The following is a 17,633-nucleotide window of genomic DNA, read 5'->3' on the forward strand; positions in this document are numbered from 1 at the left end:
CTTAGTTTTTTAAGTTCAAGTCTCATTGCGGGCTTTGCTTGTACACTCCCAGGCGGAGTTTTGTTAAATCTTATTGGAATAATAAAGGGTTAGTTACCCGTCTATCTTGTTATTTCTTGTCACCGAACACAAGCGATTATTCGCTTATCAGTTCTTAGATTCTTCACTTCCAACATTAACTTAGAATTCCAAAGTGACGAACTCTACATGTTTTTGTTATGTTTTTAGGCGATTGGCCACCGAAGCATCTAGTCAAAATAAATAATTATTTCTGTTCTTGAAATGTTTATCAATAGTCAGAATGTGTGTGTGTGTGTGATTATGGCAAAGCCTCGAGGGCTATCTGCCTAAGGGGAGGGATGCCTTCGTGGAGGACTTTCTAAGGGAAACTGGCTCGTATACACGTTACACATGGGGAAAACCACGAAAACGCCCATGCAGCCAGCCCGTTCGCGGGATTCGAACCTCGGACCGAACTACCAGTGTTCAGCGACTTTACCGCTCGGCCGCTGGTGGGCTATCAATAGTCAGAAACACGATAACTCCTTTATAGCATGCATAGCTAGGAAGGCAGTATTTTTGAAATAGCTCTGTTCCACAGCTTTTGTGGTGTGATTTGTAAATATGTATCTGAAACCGCCTCTTTATTCCTACGAATTAAACGCTTGGAACATCTGTAAAAAACTCACAACTCAGCTACTCTTAGGTTGCTGTGAATAGCACTGGGACACAGGAACATAACATACGATTTATCGGAAGTGAACACATACTTGCTCTTAACGGGAAACGACGTTGTTATTTCAAGCAGTTTTTATCTTGATTTGTTAAATGTTGAACCTTAGATCTCGGTGAGTTAAAAATAGCCCAGACAAGATGGTTGAACAACTTGTCACTAAAGAGCTCTTATCTGAAATGAATCGGAGTTTAAGAGGCATGTAGAACAATTAAGAATATATAAACAAACCAAGCATTCTTTTACACTTAGCTACTTAAAGGTAAGAAGAGTTCACGACGCTCTCTCTTTTAATATTGTGGAAGAATATCATAATTGTATACGCCTTTATAAAAGAATACGCGTTTCACTGAAAATGAAGGCTTTGATAAAGGAACATATCTATAGCGTATTTAATAGTGTGCTTCAAAAAGCATTTTTATGCATTTTAATTAGTGAATTGCGTAAATACGGAAGTGGTTTTACGTATACTTTACAAGGTATTTCTCCCACCTTCTTAGCATGCCTTTGTGGTGTAATAGTCAGCACACTCGGCGCGTATTCAAGAGGTCCATTGTTCGAGTTTTGGCAAGAGCATTGCTCATTTTTCACGCATCCCTGCTGCGAAAAATCCTAATGTCTCTACAATGACGCCCGAACTGAAACAAAGTGGTGGATGTATAAGGTATTTCTCACGCCTTCCTAGCGTGCTTCGTGGTGTAATGGTTTGCACACTGAGCTGGTATTTCAGAGGTCCGTGGTTCGATTCCCGGCGAAGGCGGTTGCTATTTTTCATCTCGTCTGTCTCCAAATAACCTAATGTGCCTTCAGTGGCGCCCGAACTAAAAGGGTCGTGGATGACGAATCTCCACACCCAGGATTTGACGATTGGGTCCCCTAAAAAAACCACTCGCCCTTTAAAAGGGGAGTATATAAGGTATTTCTCCCACCTTCCTAGCGTGCCTTCGTGGTGTAGTGGTCTGCATACTGAGCTGGTATTTCACAGGTCTGTGGTTCGATTCCCGGCGAAGGCGGTTGCTATTTCTCATCTCGTCTGCCTCCAAATAACCTAAGCCCACCAGCGGCCGAGCGGTAAAGTCACTGAACTCTAGTAGTTCGGTCCGAGGTTCGAGTCCCGCGAACGGGCTGGCTGCATGGGTGTTTTCGTGGTTTTCCCCATGTGTAACGTGTATACGAGCTAGTTTCCCTTAGAAAATCCTCCACGAAGGCACCCCTTCCTTTAGGCAGATAGCCCTAGTGTGCTTTGCCATAATTAAATACACCACCACCAAATAACCTAATGTCTCTACAGATGATTATTCTCCACCACCAGGATTTGTCGATCCCCAGTCACGCTTTAAGTCTTTGAAGGTTGGTGGTTACCTACAGTAACCACTTTTTCTATTGAACGTCTTGCTCACTCGTGCGAGTGGTTTTCAAGACTGACACTTTATGAAGTTATCTCATAGCTCTCTAAATGGCAATCAAGAAGCATAAGCCAATCCAAAAGCATAAGCCAGTAGCTGATACAGTAATTCTTCTTCAAGAAAATAAGCACCAGCCATCAAAGACAACATCACGACGATGTTCACTCTGGCAGTACCAAGAAAAAGCCTGTAAGAACGGTGTGGGAATGCAGCACATGCAAAGTTGCACTCTGATTGGAAAAGAAAAACTGTTTCCACGAGTACCATAGAGACTGATTTGTAGGGATGTGTTCTGTAGACGGTGGTCAGTGACACTTACCGCCGGAAGTGGTCATATTTTTCATGGTCTAGGAAAAAACTTCCCGCTCCTCAAAGAGTTAAAAGGGAAAGCATATAAGGTAGCAGACTATAATTTATACTTTGAAAAATAAAATTGCACTTAAAAAAAATTTAAGAGGAAGATTTATTTTTTACAGCAAAGCAAAATTGTCTAATAAATGTATGTTCAGCCTTTGTTTATTCATATTGCAACTGGGGTTCGATCCCGAGCGAGAGCTACATTTTTCCCATTTATAAACTAAATGCGGGTCCGATTCCCTTCGAACGCCATCCATGAAGACATCCTCCTCTCACGTCGATAACCCTCATCCGTTTCGCCCATTCATCAGTAACGTAATCTAACCATCGTGTATATATGTTTTTACTTCCTTGTACGAAGTATTGTAACCGCGAAAAGTTTCAGGCAGCATATTTCAACGAAAATATCCATTTTGACCACTACCGAATGCAATTTAACGATGTTTTCGCGTAGTATCTGTACGTAAGGACAGAATAAAAGACTCGTTTCCTCCAAAAAAAATTATAAAACTGCTTTAAAATTAATTCTGAAGAGAATTTTTCGTGGCGTCTGTACGAACGTATGTACGTACGTACGTATCTCGCATAACTCAAAAACTAGTAACCTCAGAAAGTTGAAATTTTGTATATAGGACTGCTATAACATGTAGATGTGCACCTCGTATTTTGGTTGCAATCGGCCGCACCAAACGCATATAAATATATTTATATATATATCCACTCTGTTACCCTGCTCAGTAATCTCAGTTTCTTTACTCTTACATGTTTGTAAATTGTAAATTTTTTGCTTTCAAAATGATTGAATTATGTTGTTTTTATCTTCCGGTTAAGGTTTTTATGCCTTTAGTAAATCTGTATGCAATATTTTTAGAATTATCAACAATTTTAAAGTTGTTTAAGTGCCTCTAAGCCTTTTTTTAATGACGACCGTTAATTGTTTACATTTGAAACAGCAGATTATGGATTTGTTGCCAATCTAGAGAAACTTAGCTTCGCAACAACAAAGATAACGCCTTCATTTATTATTGCCAATTAAATCTTGCTTAATACTTTCTGGAATTTTTTCGAGGAAATAAGCGTTTAAGATTTACTTCCTAATTTTTAATATAGATATTTTTAGTTTTTATGTATTTTTACCTTCTCGCGAAGTGAGAACTGAATTAATTGAATGAGAAATACTCACTCGTCTGTGAAAAAATGTTCTTTTTTGTTTTGTTTGCTTAATTTATTTTATACATCCTTCTAGCTTTATTATAGTATTTGAATAGAACATGTGGCAACGATTAGATAATTCTATTCTTTAAATGATATAAATTTTGTGCATTATGAGTTATAATATGAACGAAATATAATACTGTTAAGTGAATCTAGCGCCAGAGTGTCTCTATGATAAAGAAATAATAGAGTGAATTTTAAAGAATGCGTTTATTCTATTGTGGTTTATGCGCTGTCGGCGAAGTAGATTTAATTCAATCCAATAAGTTTAAATGAAATGCAGAAAAAATGAGTATAATTTAATATTCCGTACAAGGAAGTCATGTGGTGTACACATCAGATTTTTTAAAAGTTAATTTTAAGAATTTATTTTTCCAGTTAACTATTTTAATTCAGCCTTACGTGTTTGCTAATATAATTAAAGTTCTGATCGATGATAGTTGCTTTATTTCAACCTTTAAATGCATGAACTTTTATTTTTATTCTATTTTTTTTAATTTGGGTCAAAAATACATTAGAATTGATATCAAATAAAATAGGAAAAGTACTAAAAAAAATCTAAATTTTTTTTTCCAATTTTTGAAAATATTTTATTAACTTTTACAAAAAACGTACAATAGGCAATTATGTAATAACAATTTTATGTAATAATATATACCTTAAATATGTTTAAACAACTTTAAAACTTTCAATACGTCAAAATACTAACAAACACAAAATTTTAAAATATCTGAATATTTTCGGATTTTACATTACCTCCAAAGGGGTGTTTTTAACGCCTTGTGTGTTACCTTTATTTACTAAATATCACGTTTCTCGCACTTAAACCGTAAAATACATTCCATCAGCAATATCGCAAAATATTTAAAAGAGCATATCTTTAGAATTTCCTATAGAGTCTCGCTCGCTGAAAATTAAAATTTTTTTTTCGTACAGTGTTGCCATTGCTCGCTTTGAAATCGTTGAGTTTCTTAATCAAAAACTCTTAAATGTTTTACGAAATTTGAAATCGATAATAAAACAAATTCCAAATTTGGGCTTCGAGATGCCCTTATTCGGTTAGAGACGTACGTTATTCAAAACTGGATGGCTCCAGGTACCGTTGATTTATCACAATGCGAGAAACATACATACATTTATGATGATTCTTCATTATTTAATTTCTTTAAATATAATACAGGGCGATAATAATTGGTGGCATTCATTTGAAAAGTGAAACGTACATTTAAAGTTCACCACGCAAAATGCCAAAACGAAATTAATAGCCCTTCTGAGCTAACGCTCTTTGGCCGAAAACAATGCTCTCTTTGCTTTCCTAAGTAAGGTAGTGCTATAATTGAAAAATAAATTAAATATTTTTCTGCCAGAAAATAACACCTTTCAGAGTCAGAAATTTGGGACGCCACATAAATGTTTTAATTCTGTGACAGTGCAACACAGCTTTGCATAACACCAAAAATATTTGTAGATATTGATAAATTATAGAAATCTTTGGGCTATATATAATTCTAACATAGAGATTCACTGTTATGGAAAAACTACATGATCAACAGGAGTAATGCAGAAACAAATAAAGTATTAGAAAGTGAGTTTAAGGAGGCTCATACACCTTTAACCCCTTATAATCTTCGAATATGTGACTGTTGCATGAACTGGGATAATTTATTTATTTTAAAAGCAATTACTTCCAACTTCCTACAGCTGACTACATAATATATCTGCTGTGGGAACTAGTATCCAGAAAGTTTGTGTTGCCACAAATACTTTTGTAATTTAATCCGCTTTGTGACAAAATATTTCGTCATGTTTCCACCTTGCGCGTATGATATTTTAAAATTGGCTAATGGTACATACTTGAAATTGGATGGAATTTTTTTATATGGGCACTATTTTCTAATTGAACCAAAAATACGATGAATATTTTAATATTAAAAAATTTTATGCACGAAAACATTACAGATTTTTTTCATAAAATACATTTTATAAACTGGACTCCAAATAAAATAAAAATGTAACATGAAATTCTCAGAATTTTTGGTTCACAATAGTTTCCAAATGTTATAAAAGCTATATATTAAATATGGAATTAAATTATGCAACAGAATGTTTTAAACTGTGCGCGGAAGGTGGAAACATGACGAAACATTTTGTCAAAAAGCGGATTAAGTTATAAAAACATTTGGGGCAATACAAACTTTCCGATTACTATTTCAAAAAACAGCTATATTATGTAGTCAGTTGTAAAAATATGGAAGTAATTGTTTTTAAAAATAAATAAGTTATCCCAATTCTTCCTACAGTCACATATTCGAAAATGTTATGGGTTTTAAGGTGTATGAGTCCCCTTTACGAGAATAAAGAAGAAAGTGAAAAAATTTTTGTACTGTACAGTACCTGTAAATGATAACAAAACTTAAATTGATAATTAATTTCGGAATTAAAAAAGAATATAATAACTAAAAAAAATCTGAAATCTTTCAGATTTTAAATTACGTCCAAAGGAGCGTTTTTTCAACTTTTTGTGTGATACCTGTATTTATTTATCATGTTCTACGTACTCAAATCATAAAATTCAGTTCAACAGAAAATCGCAAAATGATTTTAAAATGAGCCTATCGTTAGAATTTCCGATACCGAGTCTGACGCGCTGGAGATAAAAATGTTTTATCTTTCCCATACAGTGATGCCATGGCTAGCTTTGAAATCCTTGAGTTTGTTAATGAAAATTCATTAAAGTTTAACAAAATATTGAATTGATCATTAAAAAAATTCCAAATTTGAAATTCGGCCCATATTCGCAGTGAAATTACGTCATTCAAAATTGAATGGCTCTAGGTACCATTGTTTTATGACAGAGAAACATGCATACATTTATGCAGATTCTTCATTATTTAATTTCTTTAAATATAACACAGGACGATAATGTTTGGTGGCAACAGTTTAAAACGTGATTCGCCGTTTATAGAGAATCAGCGCAAAACGATAAAACGAAATTAATATCTTTGGTTAAGACACAATAACACGCCGAATAAATACTAATTCAGAAGACAAACAACAAAAATCAGCGTTATATTTACAAAATTTCCACAGGACTAGTTTCGATGGTTTTACCGAACCACCATCCTCATCTGCAAAACCACAAATGAACAAGATAGGAAAGCCTGGACAAGAATAAGCAAGTGGTGCCATCTGTTGGTGAAACCAGAACTAAAACATAATTTCTTTAAAGGCCGAAGTTTTCTCGTTAACTAGAACAGAAAGATTTTTATGAATGTGAAATGCCTCTAGAAAATCCAATTCTCCAATGGAAGATGTTTTTTGAATAATTTTGGCAGCAGAAAAATTGAAAGTGTGATTTTTCGGACCAACAATGTTGCTCAACAGAAGCCTTCTGTGTTTCCTTTTTTTCTAACATATGCCTCATGTTCCTTGACGCGAAATTTTAAGGCTCTCTTAGTTTGGCCAATGTAAATTAAACCACACTGGCAAGGAATCCTATAAATACCCCAGGAATTCATATCCGGAATGGGGTCCTTAAGTATGGAACTCGGAATTTTATTGGTGGGAGAATAAACAACCCGAAAGTTAAATTTCTGCAAAATATGTGCAACTTTATAGCTAATTGATGGAAAGAAGGGAATGACATAATAGGGATAATCTGTGGAAATTTTGTAAATATAACGCTGATTTTTGTTGTTTGTCGTCTGAATTAATATCTTTGGGCTAATAAATAAATAAATGAAAAGACAAATTTTCCTCCTTTAAACAGTTACAAAGTTTTCAAAGTTTATTTTCTAATACAAAAACATTTCTCAAACTTATTTTGGAAGTTGAGCACACTTTTATAAAAACCCAAACTACCAACCACCTTCTATCGTTCTTTTTCATTCACTTCAGTGATAAGAAAAGTTGTAACGACATATAAAAGAGGGGCAGAAGTTCCATGAAACTAGCAAACGAGCAACTTTTGTTACCAGCGAATGGATATGAGAACGTGCGCAAATGTTAAGACGCATGCAGGCATGTGTGTTGACAGAAAATAAACCCGCAAGGGTAAAAGGAATCCATGCTTTGATAACTGGCAGAACTTCAACAGATTTCATTCAAGGTAATAGGGTATATAAATACCTCAGGAAAAAGCTATTTCGTAGCCCCCACTGGAGGTCGCTACTGCTCTTTGTTGAAGTCGTTCTCATTCAGGAATAAACGCAGTTCGTGCTATCGCTCTAGTTCTGTTCGATACAAATCACTGATTCTCCATCCTTTCCTGTTTTCGTCAAGCAGCGGAACAGAATTTCGAAACGACTTTTTTTTTTTTTTTTTATTTCTTTGCATAAAAGTATAAACTGCAAAAAATTTTGAATATCTTATTTGAAAGGAAATATCGATTTGGACAGTTCCCGAATCAATTTCGACTATTTTTTGAGTGACGTCTGTACGTACGGACAGAATGAAGGATTTTGTTTATTTTTTTTTTCCGTGAAGTTTGTACTTACATTGCGCAAACAAAAGGGGGCACAGTTCTATATACAGTAAGACCCCGCTTAACGCTGTTTCGTTTAGCGCTGTTTCGGTTTAGCGCTCTTTTATTTCAACCCGGGGATTCCACGAAATCGCTCGCAGCATACGGTGATTCCCCGAAATATTATGCAGCGATAGGTTTCAAATACATATCCGAAAGAGTGTACTTGTATTTCTTGTTTGGTGCGGTATTGTACAGACATATTTTGAAGGGGTAAATGTGGAAGATGTCGAAGAAATAATTCAAGAAGCAGCGGCTAGTCTTTCTAATGATGAGCTCAAGGAATTAACTGAACAAGAAGAAAACAAAAATGTTGACAGCAGTGATTCAGAAGAAGAGCAAAAAGAACTTTCGATGGCGTTTGTAAAAAGGAGTTTGTCTACCATAACTGAAATAATGGATCAATTCATTGAAAATGATCCGAATTTTGACAGGCGCTCAAAAGTAAGGCGTGGTGTTAGAGATGCTCTATCCGTTTATGAAGAACTTTTAAGAGAACATCGCGAAAGAAAAAGGCAAACAACATTAGATGCTTTTGTCACAAAAAGGCAGAACACTGAAAACGCGGAAGGCTAACTAAATATGACTGACATAGAATTTTATTTGTTTTTTTTTAAGAATATTCGTTTTGTTATTTATATTTTGTTTTTATTTTTGCAAGAAATAATAATGTGGTATTAATTTGGGCTTTAAGAAATAAATGTTTGGTTTTATTTTTATTAAAAAAACATACTTTTTAAATTTAATACCTAACCAATTTCCTAGCCATCTTCCCCTAACCCCAATATTTACATGTAAAGATAGCCTCGTTTAGCGCTGTTTCGCATTACGCTCTACTTTGATGGAACGTATCCCCCGCGTTAAGCGGGGTCTTACTGTATCTCGCTCTATTGTACCAACTGACGAAACTCAACTTGCTTTTTTTCATGTTTCGAAAGCGCATCTTCGGATATGTATTAGATTTATATATAGTATTGTTCTAAAATAGGTATTTTGGCACAGAAACATCTTAACTTTTTATGAAATGACAAGCCAATTTTTTTCCATATTTCTATTCTACGACTCAAATCATGCCAAACTGCCCAGTTTTGTAAAAATCGCAGAGTAGTTTTCAAAAATTAGCTCTCAAAATTTTAGCTTCTCAATGTTAAATAAATTTGATGTATATTTGTTAATATATCTTTCATTTATTGTATTTGCTTGATTCCTTCTTCCAGACTTCGAAATTTAGACTTAATCTAAATATAATTTGCACATTTTTTGATTTATTTTTAAAATTTGCATCTTTTAATAATTTTTATAAATTTTCGAAAACATTTTTGTATTATAGCCTACAATATTTTTAACATCGTCTTAATATATATGTATTTCTAAGCGCACCTGCAAAAAATTAAAATGCCCAGGCATCGTATAAAATGCCAGATGATTTTAGGCAAAGTATGAAATATGAGAATTATTACATACTTTCTCAAGGAATTGTATAAAATGCCAGCTGATTTTTAGGCAAAGTATGAAATATGAGAATTATTACATACTTTTGCAAGGTATTGTATAAAATGCCAAATGATTTTAGGCAAAGTATGAAATATGAGAATTATTACATACTTTCCCAAGGCATTGTATAAAATGCCAGCTGATTTTTAGGCAAAGTATGAAATATGAGAATTATTACATACTTTCGCAAGGTATTGTATAAAATGCCAAATGATTTTAAGCAAAGTATGAAATATGAGAATTATTACATACTTTCCCAAGGCATTGTATAAAATGCCAGCTGATTTTTAGGCAAAGTATGAAATATGAGAATTATTACATACTTTCGCAAGGTATTGTATAAAATGCCAAATGATTTTAGGCAAAGTATGAAATATGAGAATTATTACATACTTTCCCAAGTCATTGTATAAAATGCCAGCTGATTTTTAGGCAAAGTATGAAATATGAGAATTATTACATACTTTTGCAAGGTATTGTATAAAATGCCAAATGATTTTAGGCAAAGTATGAAATATGAGAATTATTACATACTTTCCCAAGGCATTGTATAAAATGCCAGCTGATTTTTAGGCAAAGTATGAAATATGAGAATTATTATATACTTTCGCAAGGTATTGTATAAAATGCCAAATGATTTTAGGCAAAGTATGAAATATGAGAATTATTACATACTTTCGCAAGGTATTGTATAAAATGCCAAATGGTTTTAGGCAAAGTTATCAGGACTTGTATTCCTCTTTACTTGCTTTGGAAACATGAACTGTCCTGACTCGGAACAGGGAGCTTACTCAAGCTATGTTCGATAAATTGTGAAGTAGACAATACACACAGGAAGGGTATACGAAACCCTTTATTTTTCTATCTTTACAGAGGTTTCCGGAACTTCGGAATACAGAGACCAACCACTTGTGGTCTGAACGTAAGAATATAAAAAATATTAACTAAAACTCTAACTAAAACTAACTTATATTATAACTTAATATACTTATATTATAACTTAATATACTTATAACTTATATTATAACTTATTATAACTTAATATACAATAATTATAACTTAATATACAAGTGCCTAACTTTAAGATTGGCCGTTATTTAACAAAAATCCGTATGTAGTACAGAGAGCTGCTAAAACTACGATACGTTTGAAATTATCAAGAGGACTAAACCTCTGGCCTTGAAGGCAACCAGCAACCGAGTAAAACTACTATGGCAAGCGGCCTGCTTCTAATAACTCCTTCCTCTCTCTTGCTTGGCAAAAAGCCACAACTTAAGTACTTGGCGTTAGCAAGACAAATTTGCATAAATAAGTTAAAGCTTTTAATTCTGGCCGGAGTATGTGTTTTCCTAAACTACGGGAAATAACTCGGCGTCCGTGACGTAAAACTGTATAGTACTGACGCTTACTGTAACAGGATAAATGAATGTCCGTTTGTTTTCACGAACATCGCATCCTAGCGATTCATCAGCCAGATGTCCCGTGGTTCCTTCTTAATAGTCAATTTGCATTTTTAAATCATTATTAACTCTTGGTAAGTAGTTTGACTCTTCAAAACGAATCGGAAATGCATTTCATACTTTTCCGGTTTACCATTCGGCATTCTATAGCATGCCTCGGAAATGTCTAAAATACATTCTTAGACGAAAAAAAAAAAAAAAAAAAAAAAAAAAAACGCAACGAGATGATATAAAGCAAATTGGACACAAATTGATAGGCATGCAGGTTTCGACAGAAAACGCAAAATTTTACGTTTTGGCTGCCAGTGAATGAACGGTTGTCGCTACAGCGCATCTGATCTGCGCAACTGGCAGGATATTTAAGAGGAGAAATAGCGATTCCAGGTCACAAATTCTTGACGAATTTCAGTTCGTGTACTCGGGTAGACAGTAACTATGCCTCGCATACAGGTGCGCGAACGATATGCGCAGATATCAGAATGTGAGAGAGGTCGTGTAGTTGGGCCCAAAGAAGCCGGTTGGTTTTATCGGCGAATAGCTCGACATTTGAGCAGGAGCGATGCCACTATTAGACGATGTTGGCAGGAATGGGTGAACCCTGGCCGCACACAGCGTCAATAAGGAAGCTGTTGGCTTAGAGAAATGACAGAACGTGAAGTCCGAGCAATCGTCAGAGCGGCACTCACAGCCCCAGGTGCATCATTATCATCGATTGCACGTGCAACTACTACTTCAGTGACCGCAAGAACCATTCATAGACGGCTCACAGAAAGGCGGCTGAGGTCACGGAGCCCCTTGCGCCGAATACCATTGAGTTCTGCACAACGTCAAGCCAGTTTGCAGTGGTGTCGAGCTTATTCGCACTGGAATGTCACTGACTGGAATATACACTCATGTCCATAAATTAAGGATAATGCAAAATCAGGCAAAGGAAGAGTTAGAAACAAAACAAATTTGACTTATTTGTAAAGCTTATTTATTAAACAAAAGGTAAAGAGCAAAAAATATGCTATATGTTTGATATTATTAAAAAAACTAGCGATTTTTTCTCCCTGGAGCAAATTACAAAAAAAAAACCTATTTACAAAAAAACAATATTACATGGTTGATATGATTGTTAATACATTGTATGTCTCCCAGACGATGCAATACAGTCCGTACAACGCCTAGGCATGCTGAGTATCGAATTATCGATCAGATCTTGTTCCCCCACTCAAAAAGACCACTCATATTACACCACTCAAAAAACAATGCTCTCCGAAGTTTCGGTAGACATGTAGGAGGCGGTTGACGGCCTGCAACTCGTCGTCCAAGCATGTCCCACACGTGCTCTACTGGATTCAAGTCCGGTGAGAATGCTGGCCAGTCCATACGGGTGATATTCTCCGATTGAAGGCATTCGCTTACGATGTTTGCACTGTAAGGACGGGCGTTGTCATCCATAAACACAAATTGTGCGCCCATGGCACCCCGAAACAAACGTACATGTTGTTCCAGAATGACGTCCCGATAGATTTGGCTTGTCATGGTTCCAATTTGAACATGCAGGTCAGTTCTGGAACCCAAAATAATTCCACCCCAAACGAACACTCTTGCACCACCTTAACGGTGTCGTTCAATTATGTTTTCTTGGTGGTAACGGGTACCTGGAGCTCTCCATATGAAATTCCGACGAGAATCAGACTGGAAGCTAAACCTGGACTCGTCGGAAAACATCACACAAGCCCACTGTTGCGGTGTCCACATTGCATGCTCTCTATTCCAGGCTAACCGCAGGTGACAGTGAGTTGCAGTAAATGGAACGCATCTGACAGGTCTACGAGCATATAGACCAATCTGCCCTAAGTGTATGTATACGGTCTGCCTTGAAATTGTCGTACCAGTGGCTGAAGAGAGCTGACGAGACAGGTCTCAGGCTGTGCTCCGCCTGTTTCTTCTGGCAGTAACTGCCAAATCCCGGTTCTCATTCGGCGTTGTAACTCTGGGGCGACCTATGCTATAAGGTCTACTCACATTACCAACGTCTTGGAATCGTTACCAAAGCCTGGAGATGACACTCAGGGCAATTCCAAGTTCGTCTGATACTTCCAGTTGGGTACGCCCACATTCCAGATGGCCGATAATTCTACCACGTAAAAAATCTTCCAAATGAGTCCTTTGTGTCATGACAATTCGGCTATTGCACTGAAATGCTTTTAAAGCGCCTGCGAACAATTTTACTTCTTTGCCTGTATTCCTTATATATCACTCTCTCACACTCTCGTCATTGTGACGTACCATCGGTGTCATCTGGTTACTTTCTGAAATTTGCATATGATTCTTGAAGATGTGTGTAGTGATTTTACAGGTGATATATTTATTTTAGAGTTCGATTTCCGCGTGACTCCGAATTATCCTTAATTTATGGACATGAGTGTAATAGTCTTCAATGATGAGTCCCGCTTTGAACTGAGCCCTGATGACCAGCGAAGGCGAGTCTGGAGACGCCCCAGACAGCGGTGTGATACCAACCTGACTGTCTTCCGGCAGACAGGCCGACAACCAGGAGTGATGGTCTGGTGTGCCATTTCATTTCGTAGTTGGACCCCTTTGGTTGTCATGTCTTGCAACCTTACAGCACAACGTACGTCAACGAAGTTCTAAGGCCCGTTCTGTTGGCCTTCATGTCACGCCACCCTGGGCTTACATTTCAGTAAGATAATGCCCGCCCCCACACAGCACATATTTCTACTGCTAGCCTTAGTGCTTGCTGAACATTACCTTGGCCAGCGAAGTCGCCGGGTCTCTCTCCAATTGAGCACGTTTGGAGCATTATGGGCAGGGCCCTCCAACCAGCTCGGTATGTTGACGATCTAACGTACCAGTTGGACAGAATTTTTGGCACGATATCCCTCAGGAGGACATCCTTAACCTCTATCAATCGATGCCAAGCCGAATAACTGCTTGCATAAAGGCCAGAGGTGGACACACACGTTACTGGCTTTTTAACTTTGTGAAGCTCTATCACTTCAATAAATCATCCCGTTTTTCTCAAACTGTAATCAGTTTGAGAAAACTGTAATAATACTGATAAACTTCTGTATATGTACATCACTTCTGCCAATTAACTCCTCCTTGGTGCGTTTTTTTTTTTTTTTTTTTTTTTTTTTTTTTTTTTTTTTTTTTTTAAAGAATGTATGAATTGTTTTATACATTGCCGGCTAGTTTTAGAAATTATATATAATGCCTAGGCATGCTACAGAATGACGAATTTCAAAGTTTGCTAAAAGTATCTAACAAGAGAGAGAATGATACCGCAGCAATCCTTCTCTACGAGCGGCGTTGCAAAAAAATACGATTCATAGCTATTTCTTTTTCAGTATGATGCGATATGGAAACCACATAAAAAATTTCGGTACAAAAATAAACTAATTCTCTCTCATTATAACAGCAAGAATGGCACGCAGTTTTCAATGATTACCGTCATTCTCGTCAAATGGTCGTAAAGCTCAAGTTCCATTCAATACTTCAATACCTGTATTCAATTTTAGTCGAATAATGTTTCCAAAAATGTATCATAATCGATCAGTAATCAATACCGCGTACAAACATCAAACGGACATTCTTCTTTACATGTAAAGGTTTTGTAAAACTTAACTTTTTTATCAATAAACTCTACAATTTGAAAGCGAGCAGTGGCAACACTTCTCGAAATAAAACAGATTTTTATGTCCAGTGTGCGAGACTGTTGCCACTCGAAAAAATGAGAGCGTAAATGAGCATTTTCAGAGTTTTTAACTAATATTTCTGACTTTAATAGCCCAAATAGCATTAGCCCAGAAAAGCTATTAATTTCGTTTTCGCATTTTTCGTTAATTCACTATAAATATCGGTTCACTTTTCCAATTGTCGTCACCCAATATTAGAGCCCTGTGTTATATTTAAAGAAATTAAGTAATGAATAATTTGCATAAATGTATGTATGTTTCTCATACTGTCATAAAACAACGATAAATAGAGGCATCCAATTTTAATACCGTGGTCTTCTACTCCAATATGGGCATCTGGAAGCCCAAATTTGGAAATTTGTTATCTATTTCATATGATGTAAAACGTTAACGAATTTTGATTAACAAACTTAACAATTTCCAAGCAAGGAATGGCAACACTGTGCGGAAAAAAATTTAATCTCCAGTGTGAGAGACTGTGTATGGGAAAGTCTACAGATATGCTTATTTTAAAATTATTTTGCGACACTGTTATTGAACTGAATTTTATGGTTTAAATGCGAAGAACATTATATTTAATAAATAAAGGTAACGCACAAAATGTTAAACAGAGACCCTTCGGCCGTAATATAAAATCTGAAACCTTTCTGATTATTATTTTTATTTTATTTTAATTTACTTCCTTGTACGAAGTAAAAAGTTACCCGGCTCAGTGATCTCAGTTTCTTTATTCTAATATGTTTGTAAATTGTACATTTTTTGCTATAAAAATGATTGAATTATGTTGTTTTTATCTTCCGGTTAAGGTTTTTATGCCTTTAGTAAATCTGTATGCAATATTTTTAGAATTATCAACAATTTTAAAGTTGTTTAAGTGCAGCTAAGCCTTTTGTTTGATGGCGGCCGTTGATTGTTTACATTTGAAACAGCAGACTAGTGGTTTTTTTGCCAATCTACAGAAACTTAGCTTCGCAACAGCAAAGATAACGCCTTCATTTATTATTGCCAATTAAATCATGCTTAATTCTTTCTGGAATGTTTTCTAGGAAATAAATGTTTGAGATTCACTTCGTAATTTTTAATATAGATATTTTGAGATTTTATGTATTTTTGCCTTCTCCCGAAGTGAGAGCTGAATTAATTGAATGAGAAATACTCAATCGTCTGTGAAAAACTGTTTCGTTTTTGTTTTGTTTGCTTAATTTCTTTTATACATCATTCTAGCTTTATTATAGTATTTGAATAGAACATGTGGCTACGCTTCGATAATTCTATTCTTTAAATGATATAAATTTTGTGCATTATGAGTTATAATATGAACGAAATATAATACTGTTAAATGAATCTAGCGCAGAGTGTCGCTATGGTAAACAAATACTAGAGTGAATTTTAAAGAATGCATTTATTCTATTGTGGTTTATGCGCTGTCGGCGAAGTGGATTTAATTGAATCGAATAAGTTTAAACGAAATGCAAGAAAAAATGCGTATAATTTAATATTCCGTACAAGGAAGTCATGTGGTGTACACATCAGATTATTTTTTTTTTAATGTGAACGTTGACTTTTTCAGAACCCAGAAAAAGAACTGTAGAATGTTTGGTGAAAATAGCTATGGTAGTGACGGGGTTAATCTTGAACAAACAAACACACAAACAGGCATTCTTCTTTATCTATATAGATTATTTCAATTTTTGAAAATAAAACAATCATTTCGGAATTTTAAAAATAATTGAATGAAATGCTCTGTTAAAATGGTTTATATTGAAATTCACGAAAGCGTGTTTTCGTTACCGAGCAAATAAGAAGCCAAGGAAACTTAGAGCCAAACAATATTTTTGTTTATTTTCTCGGCTTTACTACGTTTTCCTTTTGATACTCTCTCTTCTATTGCTTTGCAGAGTTTCTGTTTATTGCTCTCTCAAAATGTTTTGACTTCACGGGTATTCTTTGGATTTTCTTCCTTCTCAAAGTTTCTAAGAACCATGCAATTTTAGTTTTCTAAAGGTTCTTTGTTTACGTACCTACAGAATATGAAAGCACCTCTCACTTTATTGGCTTCTTATATTTCGTTTCGCAAACATAACAATGTTTTTGTTTTTTTTTTCAGTCGAAAGATTTAAGGCAGTTCTTCATCCATCCAGAGGATAAAGTTCTGCAATTACAGGAAAATGTAATTGAAATTGGCAGATAAAGTTTTACCAATCACAACTGTCAGAATGTTTGAGTCGTTGACAGACATTTAATAATCTCACAATATTTCCAACATTTTCATTATTTAGCAAATAAGTCTAAATTTATCACCGCGTGTTCAAATTGCAATCCTATCTATCTATATATATAAAAATCTGATGTGTACACCCCATGTCTTCCTTGTACGGAATACTAAATTATACGCATTTTCTCTTGTATTTCGTTTAAACTTATTGGATTGAATTAAATCTACTTCGCCGACAGCGCATAAATCACAATAGAATAAATGCATTCTTTAAAATTCACTCTAGTATTTGTTTACCATAGCGACACTCTGGCGCTAGATTCACTTAACAGTATTATATTTCGTTCATATTATAACTCATAATGCACAAAATTTATATCATTTAAAGAATAGAATTATCGAAGCGTTGCCACATGTTCTATTCAAATACTATAATAAAGCTAGAAGGATGTATAAAATAAATTAAGCAAACAAAACAAAAACGAAACAGTTTTTCACAGACGATTGAGTATTTCTCATTCAAT

The 17,633-nt window shown here is 35.2% G+C and overlaps 1 protein-coding gene across 2 annotated transcripts in view; it reads left to right on the forward strand.

The window, feature by feature from the left end:
- The window catches only part of LOC118198956 (potassium voltage-gated channel protein Shaker-like), a 478,702-nt gene that overhangs the window by 358,720 nt on the left and 102,349 nt on the right, over positions 1–17,633 (forward strand). The gene's annotated exons all lie outside the window — the stretch shown is intronic.

Source organism: Stegodyphus dumicola, chromosome 2 (genome assembly GCF_044657685.1).
Source record: "Stegodyphus dumicola isolate Sdum_Otavi_A_Nest chromosome 2, ASM4465768v1".
NCBI classification, from domain to species: domain Eukaryota; kingdom Metazoa; phylum Arthropoda; class Arachnida; order Araneae; family Eresidae; genus Stegodyphus; species Stegodyphus dumicola.